The sequence below is a fragment of the Salmo trutta genome, unplaced genomic scaffold (genome assembly GCF_901001165.1).
Source record: "Salmo trutta unplaced genomic scaffold, fSalTru1.1, whole genome shotgun sequence".
Classification (NCBI taxonomy): Eukaryota; Metazoa; Chordata; class Actinopteri; order Salmoniformes; family Salmonidae; genus Salmo; species Salmo trutta.
Window position 1 is genome coordinate 4,232,517 of NW_021822992.1, and position 15,179 is coordinate 4,247,695.

Here is a 15,179-nt window from a genome sequence, read left to right on the forward strand (position 1 = left end):
TATTCAGCGACCACTGGCTGGCCACTGGTAAAAAACATTAATTGGAAATCTGTGACTGAACAATGTATTTTCACATGTTTTTAGATTAAGTTTGAGAAGAGTCACAATATTGTTGCAGAGTTTGAAAGGTGAAGCACCACAACATCCTGAAACGGGGTGTAGTGTTATGTAGTGTTATGTAGTGTTATGTATTGTTATGTATTGTTATGTAGTGTGTTATGTAGTGTTATGTAGTGTTATGTAGTGTTATGTATTGTTATGTAGTGTGTTATGTAGTGTTATGTAGTGTTATGTAGTGTGTTATGTAGTGTTCTGTAGTATTCTGTAGTGTTCTGTATTGTTATGTAGTGTGTTATGTAGTGTTATGTAGTGTTATGTAGTGTTATGTAGTGTGTTATGTAGTGTGTTATGTAGTGTTCTGTAGTGTTACGTAGTGTTATGTAGTGTTACGTAGTGTGTTATGTAGTGTTATGTAGTGTTATGTAGTGTGTTATGTAGTGTTATGTAGTGTTATGTAGTGTAGTGTTATTTAGTGTTATGTAGTGTTATGTAGTGTAGTGTTATTTAGTGTTATGTAGTGTAGTGTTATGTAGTGTTATGTAGTGTTATGTAGTGTAGTGTTATGTAGTGTTATGTAGTGTAGTGTTATGTAGTGTAGTGTTATGTAGTGTTATGTATTTTATGTGTTGTGTTTTGTTTCCTGTTTGTTTACATACATAATAAAAGACTGGCAGTAAATGTGTCAGTGTTTCTCTCTGTTTTCTCCCCAAGTCCACCACACTGTCTGTGCTGCTAAGCCTACTATTACTGATACCAGGAGACCAGGGGACCAGGGGACCAGGAGACCAGGGGACCAGGGGGCCAGGGGACCAGGGGACCAGGAGACCAGGGGACCAGGGGACCAGGGGACCAGGAGACCAGGGGGCCACCACACTGTCTGTGCTGCTAAGCCTACTATTACTGATACCAGGAGACCAGGGGACCAGGGGACCAGGAGACCAGGGGACCAGGGGGCCAGGGGACCAGGGGACCAGGAGACCAGGGGACCAGGGGACCAGGAGACCAGGGGACCAGGGGACCAGGGGACCAGGGGACCAGGAGACCAGGAGACCAGGGGACCAGGGTACCAGGGGACCAGGAGACCAGGGGACCACCACACTGTCTGTACTGCTAAGCCTAGTATTACTGATACCAGGAGACCAGGGGACCAGGGGACCAGGGGACCAGGAGACCACCACACTGTCTGTGCTGCTAAGCCTAGTATTACTGATACCAGGAGACCAGGGGGCCAGGGGACCAGGGGACCAGGGGACCAGGAGACCAGGGGACCAGGAGACCAGGGGACCAGGGGACCAGGGGACCAGGGGACCAGGAGACCAGGAGACCACCACACTGTCTGTACTGCTAAGCCTAGTATTACTGATACCAGGAGACCAGGGGACCAGGGGACCAGGAGACCAGGGGACCAGGGGGCCAGGGGACCAGGGGACCAGGAGACCAGGGGACCAGGGGACCAGGAGACCAGGGGACCAGGTGACCAGGGGACCAGGAGACCAGGGGACCAGGGGACCAGGAGACCAGGGGACCAGGGGACCAGGGGACCAGGAGACCAGGGGACCAGGGGACCAGGAGACCAGGAGACCAGGGGACCAGGAGACCAGGAGACCAGGGGACCAGGAGACCAGGGGACCAGGGGACCAGGAGACCAGGGGACCAGGGGACCAGGGGACCAGGAGACCAGGGGACCAGGGGACCAGGAGACCAGGAGACCAGGGGACCAGGAGACCAGGGGACCAGGGGACCAGGGGACCAGGGGACCAGGAGACCAGGGGACCAGGGGACCAGGGGACCAGGGGACCAGGGGACCAGGGGACCACCACACTGTCTGTGCTGCTAAGCCTAGTATTACTGAGAATAGTGAATAAAACACTCGCCCCGGGCTACATGATCTGTGTCAGTGGGTGTCAGTGTCTTTCTCTGTTTTCCCCCCCTACCCAGACTGCACCACAGCAACTGACCTGTCATTTCTCACAGACACAGACACAGACACAGATAGACACAGACAGACACAGACAGACAGACAGACAGACAGACAGACAGACAGACAGACAGACAGACAGACAGACAGACAGAGACAGACAGACAGACAGACAGACAGACAGACAGACAGACAGGACAGACAGACAGACAGACAGACAGACAGACAGACAGACAGACAGACAGACAGACAGACAGACAGACAGAGACAGACAGACAGACAGACAGACAGACAGACAGACAGACAGAACAGACAGACAGACAGAGACAGACAGACAGACAGACAAGACAGACAGACAGACAGACAGACAGACAGACAGACAGACAGACAGACAGACAGACAGACAGACAGACAGACAGACAGACAGACAGACAGACAGACAGACAGACACATTTATCAGCGTCGGCCTCAAGACCCCTTTTGTTCGTCTCTCAACTTTTTGATGATGTGCTTTTGACTTCGAATGTGAATTTGCGCCACGTCAGCTCGGCCACCATTGGTCAGCCACCTCAGCTCGGACACCATTGGTCAGCCACCTCAGCTCGGACACCATTGGTCAGCCACCTCAGCTCGGACACCATTGGTCAGCCACCTCAGCTCGGACACTATTGGTCAGCCACCTCAGCTCGGCCACCATTGGTCAGCCACCTCAGCTCGGACACTATTGGTCAGCCACCTCAGCTCGGACACCATTGGTCAGCCACCTCAGCTCGGCCACCATTGGTCAGCCACCTCAGCTCGGACACCATTGGTCAGCCACCTCAGCTCGGACACCATTGGTCAGCCACCTCAGCTCGGCCACCATTGGTCAGCCACCTCAGCTCGGACACTATTGGTCAGCCACCTCAGCTCGGACACCATTGGTCAGCCACCTCAGCTCGGCCACCATTGGTCAGCCACCTCAGCTCGGACACTATTGGTCAGCCACCTCAGCTCGGACACCATTGGTCAGCCACCTCAGCTCGGACACTATTGGTCAGCCACCTCAGCTCGGACACCATTGGTCAGCCACCTCAGCTCGGACACTATTGGTCAGCCACCTCAGCTCGGACACCATTGGTCAGCCACCTCAGCTCGGACACTATTGGTCAGCCACCTCAGCTCGGCCACAATTGGTCAGCCACCACAGCTCAGACACCATTGGTCAGCCACCTCAACTCGGCCACCATTGGTCAGCCACCTCAGCTCGGCCACCATTGGTCAGCCACCTCAGCGCTACCTCAGCTCGGCCACCATTGGTCAGTACCATCTCAGCTCGGCCACAATTGGTCAGCCACCTCAGCCACCATTGGTCAGTACCACCTCAGCCACCATTGGTCAGCCAAATGCTCAATATAGATTATTATTACAACAGAGAAATTGCGCAAAAGTCATTCATATTTCATTTTTTTTAACCAAATATATATATTTTTCTTCGACCAGCCCACCTCAATACAAGATGGTCCAGCCCCTCTGTCATTTGGCAGAATTACCAAACGGCCAATCCGCCCAAGTCCTGAAATCAGTTCTCCTTCTCCTAATCAATTCTCAGAAATGTAGTACAAATATGTTCCACAAGGTGGCATAATATCCCTGAAAACAACTTGTCGTCCACTTACCGTAGTATCAAAACTCTCTCTGGCCTCAGACCTAAATGCATTTACACACTGTGATTCGCTGATGTTAGGAGGTCTCACCTTGTGTTAGGATCTAACTGATCTACCATCAGCAGCATCCTGGCTCAGAGCATCCCTAAAGATGCAGGCTATTGGGTCAATAATATAATTACACAGCATCATATCCTGCTTTCCTCCATGACACAGGGACAACTAGCCATCACACTAAATTATTATATTTTTTTAGTAATTGTGATGGCTAAGCAACCTGGTCTCATAGACTAGACGTAACATAGTAAATGTAAATCCGGGACATTATAATGAGTATGATAGGAACAGACGTGAAGTAGGGTGGCTGGTCGGGTGGAGAGATGGGCGACAACGCAAAAGTCTAGCGACCCAAAAGTTGTGCGTTCGAATTTCATCACGGACAACTTTATTGTTTTAGTTAATTAGCAACTGTGCAACTACTTACTGCTACTACTTAGCATGTTAGCTAATCCTTCCCCTAACCCTAAATCTAACCTTAACACTTTAACCTAACTCCTAACACTAACCTTAACACTAACCTTAACCCCTAACCTTAATCCCTAACCTTAACTCTAACCTTAACCCTTTAACCTAACCTTAAACCCCTAACCGAAACCCTAACCTTAACCCTTCCCCTAACCCTAACCCTAACCTTAACCACTAACAATAACCCCTAACCCCTAACCTTAACCCTAACCTTTTAACCTAATTACTAACACTAACCTAAACCTGAACCCTAACCTTACCCCTAACCCCTAACCTTAACCTTTAACCTAACCTTAATCACTAACCCTAACCTTAACCCTAACCTTAACCACTAACAATAACCCCTAACCCCTAACCTTAACCCTAACCTTTTAACCTAATTACTAACACTAACCTAAACCTGAACCCTAACCTTACCCCTAACCCCTAACCTTTAACCTCTCATCAATGAATGGCGCTGTAATGGCGCTGTAACCCTAACCCTAACCACTAACAATAACCCTAACCTTAACCCTAACCTTTTAACCTAATTACTAACACTAACCTAAACCTGAACCCTAACCTTAAACCTCTCATCAAAGAATGCCGCTGTAATGGCGCTGTAACCCTAACCCTAACCTTAACCTTTAACCTCTCATCAATGAATGCTGCTGTAATGGATAGCAGATGTTTTTCCCCCGGGCCTCCTGATCAATTTCTTTACACTGATCTTAACTTTTCTTTGTACATAATGTTTTTTTGCCGTCACGGCTGTCGAAAGGAGAAGCGGACCAAAGTGCAGCGTGTTTCATTCCACATTTTATTTACACTGTGAAACTAGGCAATACATATAAATAAACTGAATGACAAAAACAACAAACCGTGACGCTGAGGTGAAACATACACTGACTCAAAGATAATCACCCACAAACCCAGGTGGAGAAAAAAAAAACCTACTTAAGTATGATCTCCAATTAGAGACAACGAGGACCAGCTGCCTCTAATTGGAGATCATTCCAAACAAAACCCCCAAACATAGAAATACAAAACTAGAACAACCCAACATAGAAATACAAAACTAGAACATAACAACATAATAGAAAAACTAAACTAGAACCCCCCCCCCCCTGTCACGCCCTTACCTACTCTACCATAGAAAATAACAGCTTACTATGGTCAGGACGTGACATTTGCCATCGTTTCCTACGACCGAACAAGATCTCCTGCACAGCAGAACAGCGATCAATAACCTGGATTTGGATGCCGATGTTCTACTTCAACGAGTCGGAGGAGCAGGACATATTACTCACCCCGGACCTTAATCCCAGAGACTCGGGAAAAAGAGGAAAAATAACAGGAATATTTTATACTTTTAAACTGGAAGAACTTGTCCCGATTGGTATTTTTAAATCACTGATGAATGATCTTGAGACTGATTCCCTGACCTGTCAATGTTTTTAATTTGCTGTTTTTTATTTTGTTATACTCTTGTGAATTCTATGGCTTTTACTAGATTACTTGTAGTTTTTTCATGTTGTTTATCTGTAATTCTTTGTAATGACTTGGTGCTGCCTATCTTGGCCAGGACGCTCTTGAAAAAGGAGATTTTAAATCTCAATGAGCCCTTCCTGGTTAAATAAAGGTTAAATAAATAAAAAATATTTTATGTCTCTTGAAGTCGTGGCTGAATAAGGACATGGATAATATACTGGTCTAGCTGTTTTTTTTCTCTCTATGTCACGCCCTGACCAGGGGAACTCTGCTATTTTGGTCAGGGTGTGGTATTTCTATGGTTTATTTTCTATGTTTTGTTATAGCCTTTCTTTGTGGTTTATTTCTATGTTGGGCTCGGGGTGATTTCCAATCAGACAGCTGTCGCTAGTTATGTCTGATTGGGAATCACATTTAAGTTCCTTTCCCCCCACGATGTTTGTGGGTTGTTGTCTCTTTGTTTTTGAGCAAGTAACGTATCGGCATTTTTTCTTGATTTTGTGTACATGTTTAATTCTAGTTCGTTGAATAAACATGTATTCGCTCCCAGCTGCGTTTTGGTCCGCTTCCTCGTCACCAGACGCCGAACGTTACAGAACAACCCACCAAACCAGGACCAAGCAGCAGAGGAACGAAGAGGAAGGATGGACATGGGCCGAGTTAAGGAGGAGCATTTCCAGGGCGATGGAAGAGTTTAGGGAGACCGAGAGGCATCCCCAAGAATTTTTTAGGGGGGGGCACAAGGGCTGTTTGACGGGGCAGGAGCTGCCCGCCAGTCAAAAGTCACCAGAGCTGCCCGCCAGTCAACAGTCGTCGGAGCTGCCCGCCAGTCAACAGTCGTCGGAGCTGCCCGCCAGTCAACAGTCGTCGGAGCTGCCCGCCAGTCAACAGTCGTCGGAGCTGCCCGCCAGTCAACAGTCGTCGGAGCTGCCCGTCAGTCAACAGTCGTCGGAGCTGCCCGCCAGTCAACAGTCGCCGGAGTGGTCAGACTGCGCTGAACTGCCGGAGTGGCCAGACTGCGCTGAACTGCCGGAGTGGCCAGACTGCGCTGAACTGCCGGAGTGGCCAGACTGCGCTGAACTGCCGGAGTGGCCAGACTGCGCTGAACTGCCGGAGTGGCCAGACTGCGCTGAACTGCCGGAGTGGCCAGACGTCCCCAGTCCAGTCCGGCCCGTCCCTGCTCCCCGCACCAAGCCAGTGGTGCGTGTCCCCAGTCCAGTCCGGCCCGTCCCTGCTCCCCGCACCAGGTTAGTGGTGCGTGTCCCCAGTCCTGTCTGGCCCATCCCTGCTCCCCGCACCAGGTTGGTGGTGCGTGTCCCCGGTCCTGTCCGGCCCGTCCCTGTCCCCCGCACCAGGCCCACGGCGCGTGTCCACAGTCCGGCACGGCCTGTGTCCGGTCCACCGGTGACCAGTCCTGTTCCGGTCGGCGGCTCCGCTTCGGAGCCTGAGCATGCCGCTCCACCGTGGTCCAGTCCGGGCCAGAGGGGTAGGGCTAAGGTGGAGGCAGGGGGAGAAACACGCCCGGGGCCAGAGCCTCCACCGAGGGTGAGGCGCCCACCCGGGTCCCCCCCCTAATAGACTTTAGGTTGGTGCGCCGGGAGTACGCACCGTTGGAGGGGGGGTACTGTCACGCCCTGACCAGGGGAACTCTGCTATTTTGGTCAGGGTGTGGTATTTCTATGGTTTATTTTCTATGTTTTGTTATAGCCTTTCTTTGTGGTTTATTTCTATGTTGGGCTCGGGGGTGATTTCCAATCAGACAGCTGTCGCTAGTTATGTCTGATTGGGAATCACATTTAAGTTCCTTTCCCCCCACGATGTTTGTGGGTTGTTGTCTCTGTTTTTGAGCAAGTAACGTATCGGCATTTTTTCTTGATTTTGTGTACATGTTTAATTCTAGTTCGTTGAATAAACATGTATTCGCTCCCAGCTGCGTTTTGGTCCGCTTCCTCGTCACCAGACGCCGAACGTTACACTCTATGCATCGGCAGGACAGAACGGCGACGTCGTGAGTAAGCTCAACGGAGGAGGTGTGTGTGTCTCTTTGTTAACAACAGCTGGTGTGTGACCTCTAATATTAAGGAAGTATCGAGGTTCTGCTCGCCTGAGGTAGAGTATCTCATGATAAGCTGTAGACTTTCGTAGCTGTCTACTTACCACCACAAAGTGATGCTGGCACTAAGATCACATTCGACGAGCTGTATGAGGCCATAAGCGAACGAGAAAAGGCTCATCCAGAATGAGCTCCTAGTGGCCGGTGTTTTTGACGCAAGAAAACAGAAATAACAATATATATTTTTAGGTATTTACATCATTTCTACCAGCATGTCACCTGTGCAACTAGAGGCGAAAAAACTAGAAAACACCTTTACTCCACACACAGAAATGCGTACAAAGCTCTCCCTCGCCCTCAATTTGGCCAATCTGACCATAACTTTATCCTCCTGATTCCTGCTTACAAGCAAAAACTCAAACAGGAAGTGGTCCGATGAAGGGGATGCTAAGCTACAGGACCGTTCCGCTAGCACTGACTGGAATATGCTCCGGGATAAATCCGATAACATCGACGACGTCGACCCCACAGTGACCGTACGTACATATCCCAACCAGAAGCCATGGATTGCAGGCAACATCCGCACCGAGCTAAAGGCTAGAGCTGCTGCTTTCAAGGAGCAGGTCACTAATCCGGATGCTTATAAGAAATACCGCTTCACCCTCCGACGAACCATCAAACAGGCAAAGGGTCAATACATGACCAAGATCGAATCCTACTACACCGACTCTGACTCTCGTCGGGTGTGGCAGGACGTACAAACTATCACGGATTACAAAGGGAAACCCAGCCGCGAGCTGCCAAGTGACGCTAGCCTACCAGACTAGCTAAATGCCTTCTATGCTCTCTTCGAAGCAAGCAACACTGAAGCGTGCATGAGAGCACCAGCTGTTCCGGATGCCTGTGCGATCACACTCTCGGTAGCAGTTGTGAGTAAGACCTTTAAACAGGTTAACATTCAGAAGGCCGCAGAGCCAGATGGATTACCAGGACGCGTACTCAGAGCATGCGCTGACCAGCTGGCAAGTGACATTTTCAACCTGTCCCTGACCCAGTCTGCAATCTTTTAAGCAGACCACCATAGTCCCTGTGCCCAACAACGCCAAAGTAACCTGTCTAAATGATTATCGTCCCGTAGCACTCACATCTGTAGCCATGAAATGCTTTGAAAGGCTGGTCATGGCTCACATCAAAACTATCATCCTAGACACCCTGGACCCACTCCAATTCGCATACCGCCCCAACAGATCCACAGATGATGCCATCTCTATTGCAGTCCACACTGCCCTTTACCACCTGGACAAGAGGAACACCTATGTGAAAATGCTTTTCATTGACTACAGCTTAGTGTTAAACACCATAGCTCATCACTAAGCTAAGGACCCTGGGACTAAACACCTCCCTCTGAAACTGGATCCTGGACTTCCTGACGGGCCGCCCCCTGGTGGTGAGGGTAGGCAACAACACATCCGCCTCGCTGACCCTTCAACACGGGTGTGCGTGCTTAGACTCCTCCTGTACTCCCTCATTCTGCGTGGCTGTGCACGACTCCAACACCAACATTAAGTTTGCAGACAAGACAACAGTGGTAGGTCTGATCACCGACAACGATGAGACAGCCTCAATAGGGAGGAGGTCAGAGACCTGGCAGTATGGTGCCAGGACAACAGCCTCTCCTTCAACGTCAGCAAGACAGAGGAGCTGACCGGGGACTACAGGAAACAGAGGGCAGATCATTTATTTAGACTTGGACATAACAAAAAGAGGTTGAATACTTACTGACTCAAGACATTTCAGCTTTTCATTTTTAATTAATCTGTCAACATTTGTAAAAAACATAATTCCACTTTGACATTATGGGGTTTTGTGTGTAGATCAGTGATACGACATTTACATGTAAAACATTTGGAGTTCAGGCTGTAACACAACGAAATGTGGAAAACGTCAAGGTGGTGAATACTTTCTGAAGGCACTGTAGGTAGTTAGTTCAATAGTTAACCAATTAGTTAGTTAAACAGTTAACCAAATAGTTAGTTAAATAGTTAACCAATTAGTTAGTTCAATAGTTAACCAATTAGTTAGTTAAATAGTTAACCAACTAGTTAGTTAAATAGTTAACCAAATAGTTAGTTAAACAGTTAACCAAATAGTTAGTTAAATAGTTAACCAAATAGTTAGTTAAATAGTTAACCAAATAGTTAGTTAAATAGTTAACCAAATAGTTAGTTAAATAGTTAACCAATTAGTTAGTTAAATAGTTAACCAAATAGTTAGTTAACCAAATAGTTAGTTAACCAAATAGTTAGTTAAACAGTTAACCAAACAGTTAACCAAATAGTTAGTTAAACAGTTAACCAAATAGTTAGTTAAATAGTTAACCAAATAGTTAGTTAAATAGTTAACCAAATAGTTAGTTAAATAGTTAACCAATTAGTTAGTTAAACAGTTAACCAAATAGTTAGTTAAATAGTTAATCAAATAGTTAGTTAAACAGTCAACCAAATAGTTAGTTAACCAAATAGTTAGTTAAACCGTTAACCAAATAGTTTGTTAACCAAATAATTAGTTAAACAGTTAACCAAATAGTTAGTTAAATAGTTAATCAAATAGTTAGTTAAACAGTTCACCAAATAGTTAGTTAAACAGTTCACCAAATAGTTAGTTAAACAGTTAACCAAATAGTTAGTTAAACAGTTAACCAAATAGTTAGTTAAACAGTTAACCAAATAGTTAGTTAAACAGTTAACCAAATAGTTAGTTAAATAGTTAATCAAATAGTTAGTTAAACAGTTAACCAAATAGTTAGTTAAACCGTTAACCAAATAGTTCGTTAACCAAATAATTAGTTAAACAGTTAACCAAATAGTTAGTTAAATAGTTAATCAAATAGTTAGTTAAACAGTTAACCAAATAGTTACCCGGACCATCTGCAATACATTGACCCTTTTTGTACTGACTTTTTCACCTCATCACATGGACTCACTGCTGCTACTGGTAACCTGTCACTGTATTCCTGGTTACAGTACATATCTACCTCAATCACATGGACTCACTGCTGCTACTGTTAACCTGTCACTGTATTCCTGGTTACAGTACATATCTACCTCAATCACATGGACTCACTGCTGCTACTGTTAACCTGTCACTGTATTCCTGGTTACAGTACATATCTACCTCAATCACATGGACTCACTGCTGCTACTGGTAACCTGTCACTGTATTCCTGGTTACAGTACATATCTACCTCAATCACATGGACTCACTGCTGCTACTGTTAACCTGTCACTGTATTCCTGGTTACGGTACATATCTACCTCAATCACATGGACTCACTGCTGCTACTGGTAACCTGTCACTGTATTCCTGGTTACAGTACATATCTACCTCAATCACATGGACTCACTGCTGCTACTGGTAACCTGTCACTGTATTCCTGGTTACAGTACATATCTACCTCAATCACATGGACTCACTGCTGCTACTGTTAACCTGTCACTGTATTCCTGGTTACGGTACATATCTACCTCAATCACATGGACTCACTGCTGCTACTGGTAACCTGTCACTGTATTCCTGGTTACAGTACATATCTACCTCAATCACATGGACTCACTGCTGCTACTGGTAACCTGTCACTGTATTCCTGGTTACAGTACATATCTACCTCAATCACATGGACTCACTGCTGCTACTGGTAACCTGTCACTGTATTCCTGGTTACAGTACATATCTACCTCAATCACATGGACTCACTGCTGCTACTGTTAACCTGTCACTGTATTCCTGGTTACAGTACATATCTACCTCAATCACATGGACTCACTGCTGCTACTGTTAACCTGTCACTGTATTCCTGGTTACAGTACATATCTACCTCAATCACATGGACTCACTGCTGCTACTGTTAACCTGTCACTGTATTCCTGGTTACAGTACATATCTACCTCAATCACATGGACTCACTGCTGCTACTGGTAACCTGTCACTGTATTCCTGGTTACAGTACATATCTACCTCAATCACATGGACTCACTGCTGCTACTGTTAACCTGTCACTGTATTCCTGGTTACAGTACATATCTACCTCAATCACATGGACTCACTGCTGCTACTGTTAACCTGTCACTGTATTCCTGGTTACAGTACATATCTACCTCAATCACATGGACTCCCTGCTGCTACTGTTAACCTGTCACTGTATTCCTGGTTACAGTACATATCTACCTCAATCACATGGACTCACTGCTGCTACTGTTAACCTGTCACTGTATTCCTGGTTACAGTACATATCTACCTCAATCACATGGACTCACTGCTGCTACTGTTAACCTGTCACTGTATTCCTGGTTACAGTACATATCTACCTCAATCACATGGACTCCCTGCTGCTACTGTTAACCTGTCACTGTATTCCTGGTTACAGTACATATCTACCTCAATCACATGGACTCACTGCTGCTACTGTTAACCTGTCACTGTATTCCTGGTTACAGTACATATCTACCTCAATCACATGGACTCACTGCTGCTACTGTTAACCTGTCACTGTATTCCTCATTTTATTTTTATTTATTTATTTTATTTCACCTTTATTTAACCAGGTAGGCTAGTTGAGAACAAGTCCTTTATTTAACCAGGTAGGCTAGTTGAGAACAAGTCCTTTATTTAACCAGGTAGGCTAGTTGAGAACAAGTCCTTTATTTAACCAGGTAGGCAAGTAGAGAACAAGTCCTTTATTTAACCAGGTAGGCTAGTTGAGAACAAGTCCTTTATTTAACCAGGTAGGCTAGTTGAGAACAAGTCCTTTATTTAACCAGGTAGGCAAGTTGAGAACAAGTCCTTTATTTAACCAGGTAGGCTAGTTGAGAACAAGTCCTTTATTTAACCAGGTAGGCAAGTTGAGAACAAGTTCTCATTTACAACTGCGACCTGGCCAAGATAAAGCAAAGCAGTTCGACAACATACAAAAACACACAGTTACACATGGAGTAAAACAACATACAATCAATGATGCAGTAGAAAAAAATAAGACTATATACAATGTGAGCAAATGAGGTGAGATAAGGGAGGTAAAGGCAAAAAATGCCATGGTGGCAAAGTAAATAAAGTATAGCAAGAAAAACACTGGAATGGTAGATTTGTAGTTTGAAGAAAGTTAAAAGTTAAAATATAAATAATATGGTGCAAAGGAGCTAAAATAAATAAATACAGTAGGGGAAGAGGTAGTAGTTTGGGCTAAATTAAAGATGGGCTATGTACAGGTGCAGAGATCTGTGAGCTGCAATATTGACTCAGTACTGGTACCCCGTGTATATAGCCTCCACATTGACTCAGTACCGGTACCCCCTGTATATAGCCTCCACATGGACTCAGTACTGGTACCCCCTGTATATAGCCTCCACATGGACTCAGTACTGGTACCCCGTGTATATAGCCTCCACATTGACTCAGTACCGGTACCCCGTGTATATAGCCTCCACATTGACTCAGTACTGGTACCCCGTGTATATAGCCTCCACATTGACTCTGTACCGGTACCCCGTGTATATAGCCTCCATATTGACTCAGTACTGGTACCCCCTGTATATAGCCTCCATATTGACTCAGTACTGGTACCCCCTGTATATAGCCTCCATATTGACTCAGTACTGGTACACCCTGTATATAGCCTCCATATTGACTCAGTACTGGTACCCCCTGTATATAGCCTCCATATTGACTCAGTACTGGTACCCCGTGTATATAGCCTCCATATTGACTCAGTACTGGTACCCCCTGTATATAGCCTCCATATTGACTCAGTACCGGTACCCCCTGTATAAAGCCTCCATATTGACTCAGTACCGGTACCCCGTGTATAAAGCCAAGTTATCGCTACTCATTGTGTATTTATTATTACGTGTTTTACTTCCTTATTATTTTTCTATGTTCCTTCTGTCAGCGTTGTTGGGAAAGGCCGTCAGGAAGCATTTCACTGTTAGTCTGCACATGTTGTTTACGAAGCATTTGTCCTGCCACTTTTTAAAAGGGGGAGATCCAACTCTTTTAAATAATTATAGGCCAATCTCAAAGCTGTCACCCCTGGTGAAAATACTTGAAACCCTTGTGAGTGACCAGCTAAAAGAGTTTTTATATACTAACTCTATTTTATCAATGTACCAATCGGGTTTCAGGAAGAAGCACAGCACAATTACAGCAGCCATGAAGGTTTTAAATGAGATCACTGAAGCTCTTGACAAGAAACAGCACTGTGTCTCACTTTTTATTGATCTCTCTAAGGCTTTTGATACAGTTGATCATGCTATACTGAGGCAGATTGTCGAGTGTAGGTCTTTCAGAGCATGCAGTTGCATGGTTTGTTAACTATCTGTCTGATAGAACTCAGTGCACTCAATTTGATGGGCTTAGTTCTGTTAAATTGTCTGTCTTAAATGGTGTGCCCCAAGGCTCTGTACTTGGTCCTCTCTTATTCACTATTTATATAAATCATTTAGACAAAAATGTCCAAAATGCACAACTTCATTTTTATGCTGATGATACTGTTATTTACTGTTGTGCTTCATCTCTTACAAAAGCTTTCCAGAACTTGCAAACTGCTTTTAATACTGTTCAACATACCTTGTCTCAATTGAAGCTTATCCTCAATACTGACAAAACAAAACTACTGGTGTTTTCTAAAGCAAGAAATAGACCTCTGAACCTTTCACCTATTACTACCTGTCAGGGCAAGGAGATTGAGGTTGTAACCTCATATAAATATCTTGGAATTTGGATTGATGACTGCCTCTCTTTTAAAATGCATATTCAACAACTTACAAAAAAATTGAAGCTGAAATTGGGATTTTATTTTAGGAATAAGGCCTGTTTTTCTTTTGAATCCAGAAGGAGGCTAGTATCAGCTACATTTATGCCTTTACTAGACTATGGGGATATTTTATATATGAATGCTTCCGCTCAGTGTTTGAGATCAATTGACACCCTTTACCATGGCGCTTTGAGATTTATTTTAACTGCAAAACCCTTACGCACCACTGCACTTTGTATACTAGGGTTGGCTGGCCTTCTCTAGTCACTCGTAGGCTCAGTCACTGGTGTACTTTTATTTACAAAGCCATGTTGGGTTTACTACCTTTTTATTTGGCCATTTTTATTGTTCAGAAATGTGGTGGGTCGTCTCTTCGTTTGCTGGACGTTATCCTGCTAACTGTTCCAAATGTCCGAACTGAATTTGTTAAAAGGGCTTTTATGTACTCTGCGCCATCGTCTTGGAATGCCTTACAAAATACTTTTAAACTGGAAGAACTTGTCCCGATTGGTATTTTTAAATCACGGATGAATGATCTTGAGACTGATTCCCTGACCTGTCAATGTTTTTAATTTGCTGTTTTTGATTTTGTTATATTCTTTGTTAATTCTATGGTTTTTACTAGATTACTTGTAGTTTTTCATGTTGTTTGTCTGTAATTTTTTGTAATGACTTGGCGCTGCCTATCTTGGCCAGGACGCT